Here is a 6000-nt window from a genome sequence, read left to right as displayed (position 1 = left end):
GGCAACTGGCTTGCCAGCATCACATAGGAACTTGAACCTGCATCTTCTAGGGTGAGTGCCATAACAAGCAGGATCTTCTGGGATAGAGGGTCACTCTTTCTGTGACCAGAAATTCCATCCTGGACCTGAGAAACCTTTCCTGACAAAAGCTCTGTCAAAACTGGTACACTGCCACAAAAAGTTTCTAGCATTTTCCATTAAAAAAAAAAAAAAAAAACACCAGAAAATTCTCAACCAGCTCTAAGCATAACCCTCAGTATTGTGCCGGGGCATTTGTACAGAACTGGATCCAGAGAAAGAGCATCCGCTATGAAATCTGTAACACAGTTTGTAGTGCCCTGCATTTTCCTTTGCTATCTCTTCAACTCTGCCCAGCTTATGAGATAGGATGTGATCACAGCCCAGAGTCATTTAGTTTTAGGCTGAATGTGTGAGTCAGATCCCCAACCTCTTTACACCACTGCTGCAAGGAGGCTTAAAGCTTCCTTAAGGTAGCTGTTGTGGAGACCTCTGTCACAGAGGAATGGAATCCTAAGTAGGTTCAGGGCTGGCATAGTGAGCATTCTGGGGTGGGCATAGGGCATATCAGGGGCAAGTGGAGGTGTGATCCAAGCTGACAGAGAAGATCTTTGAAGTTGCTATCCACCTGTGGAAGCAAGAACACTGTTCTAACTTGCACTGGGAGCAGGTTTGTTCCGATCAGTAGGACTGGAAGGTGCTCCCCTTTGCTCCCAGGTATGCTGAGCATCCAACTACCTTTGCCTACATCACAGTTGTCTTCTGTGTATTGATCTGGTCTAATATTCAGTATGGCATTACTACATTGGTCAAGGAGCATATGGAAGTCTGTGACCAGGAGAGAACATTCTTATAGATCGACATGCAGCAGAACGAAGTATGTGACAACAGAGAGTGCTACGTCTATGAAAGAGAGGCTTTGAATCAGTACATGTGACAGCTGCTGAAGGAAGCACTATTGAGTGGAATGGTTAAGAAGGAAACACACTTGATAGCTCACTTTCCAGTTGCTATTAGGCTATCTGATAAAGTGAAATTTGGGGCCAACTTATCAACATGAGAGTAGGGACCAGTTTTTTAAAGGTGACGAGGGCAGTAAGAACTAGAATAGAATAGAATCAGGGGTGCTGGAATACAGGGGGCCAAGGCGTCATGGTCCTCCAACTTTTTGAAAGTGAGTGGGCCTGGCCCAACCACTTTTTGCCAAGGGCCCAGCCCCCTGCCCCTCCTCTTTCCCCCTGAGGCCCTGCCCCCCCAGCCAGGCCAACAGTTGGAGCCCAGCCAGGGTAAGAGTGACCCAGGGAGCGCAGACCCTTCACCTGCTGGGAGAGGGGGCAGACAGCAGCCCCCAGCTATGGGGGAAAGAGGAGGGACAGGGCCACCGAGGGGGCAGAGCCTCATGGCCTCCCCACTACTGTATTAGAAAGACCCTGTTGCCTCTGAATAGAATCCCTGATGAAACTCCAGCACAGTTGATTTACACCAGGGACTAATCTGGTCCATGGTCGGTGAATCCAACACCAGTATTGACTAGAAATTGGCAAAATTATTTGCAAATTATCTTAGAACCCAATCATGCAAGGTGCTGAATGGCCTTATTCCCTTCAATCCACAGTAGGTATCCAGCACCTTGCAGACAACTATCCTTGTTCATGGTATGTTAAAACAGGGAACCCATCCAAAAAGCTTACTCTTGCACTCTTTGGCCTATATTTTCAAAGTGACTATCGATTTTGAGTGTCCAATTTGAGACTCTTTAAAGAAGCCTGATTTTCAGCTCATATTCAGCATCTGTCCTCTGTAAATCAAGTCCTGTTACCGTGTCTCAGGTTCGGCTCCCCTCAAACTGAGGCACTAATCACTTTTGAAAATTAGATCCTGAGGATGTGTTCTTTTTCAGCGGCCATATCTAACCTTCTTGGATGGAAGGCTGTAGCTCTTGAGTTGTGTTGGTACTTTCTTGTCAAGGGTTGTGGCTTGAAGATGGAACTGATCTTCATGAAGGTGTTCAGTACTTGGTGCTGGCAGGCATTCACATCTTTATCCAGTTTGTCGTTCTATTTGATGCAGTGTCAGAATCACTGCTCTGAAGTTTCTGTAAGGTCTTGAGATCACCCAGGATGCCTTATGTAATGCTAATTATTTTATACTAACTGCCAATATGCTAGAACAACGGAAACATGACAGTTATTTATTATTCTCTAGAATGAAGGATTTTATGTCCTAGCATTCTTTTGGCAAAATGCAGTAACACAGCAAATGGTATTAAAGCACCGTGCTAACTTATTCCTTTCTGTCCAAGTAGAAAGTTATATGATAGCTGCCTTTCTAATGAGACAAACACAGTAATCATTACTTTTATGTAGTGGTTGGAACCAGTTATTTGAAATTCTGGTTGCTGCAGTTCTTTGATCTGTTTTTCCTATAGTTTGCATTGAAGCCATTGTTAGTCATTCCTATATTTAGAACTTCTATTGACGTCTCAATCAGCAAAAAAAAAAAAATTGATATGTGTACCGCTGTATTTATATTGTGAAAAACTGATATGCCTGAATTTTACTGTGTGGGCGTATGCAATCTAGATTCAATTTGGAATTAATTTAAGCAGTCAATTTTTTATAATAATTGACAGTGCAAGAAAGAGCATTTATACTCTGATTTTTATACACTGATTTTTGCTTTTATTATCAGGAGTGCTTTCTTTGTATGATTGAAAAGAAGCTAAGTTAGGTTAAGGCAAATATATAAGATACTTACTTTTCATAAATAACATTTCATTAAATAGGTATAAAGAGGTGGTCAACAGTGAGATTCAAATCTACAACAAAGAAGGGACAAGGTGAGGGGCAGTCAGGTATTACTGTATTATTTTTGTTCATTTTGTTTTAAAGTATATAAAGGTATGTATAAATATTGGATATATCCCTCTCGGCCACTCTTCATATGTTACCTTTCTTAGACTGAGAGTTCTTCAGGACAGCATCTTCCTATGTGTTTATGAACCATCAGGGCTCTCATTCTGATTGGAGCCTTTGTACACTACCATCATGCTTATTATTAATAATAATAATAATGCCACAATATTTAATTTAATCAAACAAATAGAGATTTCCATTATGACAAAAGTGAAATAGCTGATATGTGAAACATAAACAGGTTGAGAAAAAAAATTCAAAGTTCCTTCCTACAACTTTCTTGTTCTGGTTACTTCTGTCTTTGCAATATTTCTGATGAATAAATAAAGATGAATAACCATTAAAGTACAGGATTCTTTATCGAAAGGAGGTTGTTGTAGAAAAAAAGAAAAAGAAGCAAATGAATGCAAGGGGAAGTGGGAGGCATGAGAAGAAAGGCATAGAATTGTATCAGGGTGGAGTGAAATCAAGCCGGGGTCTATCCTTATCTACATCACAACCCATTGGCTTCAGTGGTTTTGCACAAGAGTAATAGAGTTAAAATTCGGCCCTGAAGGGAGAAGTTGTGTCTCAGAGGAGTTCCCCTATTTCTGAAATGGTGTGGAGACTATCTGCTGCCCCAGCCGAGATGATTAATGAACTAATACAGTCTGATCATTCCTAAACATATTTCACAAAGGGCCAAATCCAGACCTTTTGCAAGCTCCAATAATATCAATGGAATTATTCCTGCTTACACCAGGTCTGAATTTGATGCATAATGTCCAGGTTAACTGTGAAGTAGAAAGTACTTTTAGTCCATTATCGATATGGAGGCTAATTTATTCCTCCTTTGCAGGAGAAGGGATGGTGCATGATGCTTTAGTCAGGATTTATTTCAAGAAGGTGAGAGAGATTAGTGTGCCTAACTAGAATGGAGTTATCTTTATTAAGGCCTGGTAGGGAAAATTTAACTCATGGAATTATGGCAAAAAGTAATGTCTCTGATATAATTGAATATATTTATATCCAGAGGGAAAGTACCTTAAGAACAAATAATATAATCTTGAGAGGAAGGTGATTATTAGCATTTCCAGAAGGCAGCCAAATCTGAATGTTTGGCCAAATATCATCATCAGAGGCACACAAGAAGCCTTTTTTTTTTCCTGGTCAGTGAATGTGCCAGAAGAGGGTATAAAAAAATAACAGAGGACAGAGCCACTAAAAGATGCCTGTAAATCCTCCAAATTATTTAACCCACCTGCAGCAAATCAGAATGATCTGAGGAGATGCCCTGTTTTGGCATCTGGAAGACTGTTCTATTATGAATGAGTTCACAGTGCCTGCATTCTTATATGCTACAGCTATGCTCTCATTTACAGAAGTAGTGTTTTGGAGGCAGTACTTGCAGAACAGATAGAAAACAACATGCCAGGGCTTTGAAACAGGAATTTAGTGCAAATATTCAGTCACGTTCAGAACATCTGTGATTGGAGGCACTCATTTTTTGTGGAACTACTGTTGATGATACCTAGATTTTGATTTCAGGACAGGCCTTGGCCAATAGAAGAGATGCCTGTATAAGTGTACAGCCTATGGATACAATAAACAGTTGTTTCATCTTCAGAGTATTGCACAAACCTAATCCACACAACATTGATTTAAAGTGTGGTTCTATTGTGAAAAGTGACCTAAAATTGCATCATAGGGTTTCTTGTGTTTCAGTGAGTTGCACATCAAATCTGCTCAATGTACAAGTAAAAAGATAGTATTTCTAAGCGGCAGCTCTGCCAACTCAACCTGGGATCTGAAAGTTAAAACTGTATTTCTAGGCACTATTGCCTGTACTAGATTATGCAGGCCAGACTCTGCCCTCTGTTACACCTGCCTGACCCATCAGTTGAGATCTTCAAAGATTACAAAGGGACTTAGCCACAAAATTCCCATTAATTTCAGTGGGAGTCATAGAACCATAGAGTTAGGATGGACTGCAAGGTTCACCTAGTCTAACCCCCTGCCAAGATACAGGATTTGTTGTATGTAAACCATGTGGTTAAATCCTTTAGTCACCTTTGAAAGTCTTACCTGCTTTTTTTAAAAAGGCCGTGTAAATGGCCTTGTCTACATTCAGGCTTTTGTCAAGTTCTCCTATCATTGCTGCCACATGGGTGTAGCACCACCAGTGCTAGGAGACTATAAGTAGGGCTCAGACATTTTCACTACCATTTTTTCTAGCCCTGCTCTGAGCAGTTAGATGACACAATGGTAAAAAGTGGCTGTTCCACACTTGTGCTCCCACCATGCCTAGTGCCAGTGGCGCTACCCCAGTATTGCCACCAGTGGTGGGAGAATTGCACAAAAACCTGAGTGTAGACCCAGCCCGTGAGGGCCTTGGAAATGAGTAGCCAATCCTTTTAATGATGTGTGAGCCAGAATAGAATGCAGTGTGTTCTCCCTTAGCTATAGTTGCTCTGCGGGTCATTAACTTCAATGGGAGCGCTTATGTGAGCACAGAGCCCAATGCAGAGACCAAAGGGAGGCAGTTTGTGGTCCTTCTCTATCCTGGGGTTGCTGGGTTTGGTGCCTGGTGCAAATCGCAAATGTATGAATAGTAAGAATGTATATTTTCTGCTCATATAAAAGGAGATTTAAATCCTCCTTTAGTTTTTATTGGTCATCAATTTTTGCCATTGCATTACTGCCTCTGCTATGCAGCTTCTATGCAACATGGGGTTCAAAATCAGTTCAAAAGAATCCAGAGAGGTGCTGCTATCAAATTGCCTGCCCCCTTTTAATAAGCCACTGAGTCAAAGTCAGACACTCAGATGGTGATGACCAGGTGCTGCTTATTGCCAGAAATAAAAATTGCACGTGACAGATTTTTTTAAAAGAACAAATTGTCTGTTTAGAAAAAACAGAGGATTTTTTTTAAATGTTCATGTTTTTCTCTCATTTCTGACTCGTGCGGTCTGGCATCACTGCACACCATGTGCCACAATGTCGCCTCTCACAACACCTGCTAAAGATGGGGTGAAAAAAAATAAACCTGCCTTCATCTGCTTTCTCCAGTTACCAAGAGTGCCTGATT

The 6000-nt window shown here is 41.2% G+C and overlaps 1 protein-coding gene across 1 annotated transcript in view; it reads left to right on the top strand.

The window, feature by feature from the left end:
• The first annotated feature begins 601 nt into the window (after window positions 1–601).
• NPAS2 (neuronal PAS domain protein 2) overlaps window positions 602–6000 on the top strand; it is a 234864-nt gene continuing 229465 nt past the window's right edge. Inside the window, exons 1-2 of the mRNA XM_039519941.1 lie at window positions 602–735; window positions 2804–2872. The gene's annotated coding sequence lies outside the window, so the exon portion shown is untranslated. The remainder of the gene's footprint in view (window positions 736–2803; window positions 2873–6000) is intronic.

The sequence above is a fragment of the Mauremys reevesii genome, linkage group 1 (assembly GCF_016161935.1).
Source record: "Mauremys reevesii isolate NIE-2019 linkage group 1, ASM1616193v1, whole genome shotgun sequence".
In the NCBI taxonomy this organism is placed as follows: Eukaryota; Metazoa; Chordata; order Testudines; family Geoemydidae; genus Mauremys; species Mauremys reevesii.
The sequence above is the reverse complement of the archived record's forward strand: the minus strand, read 5'-3'. Positions and strand labels throughout refer to the sequence as shown.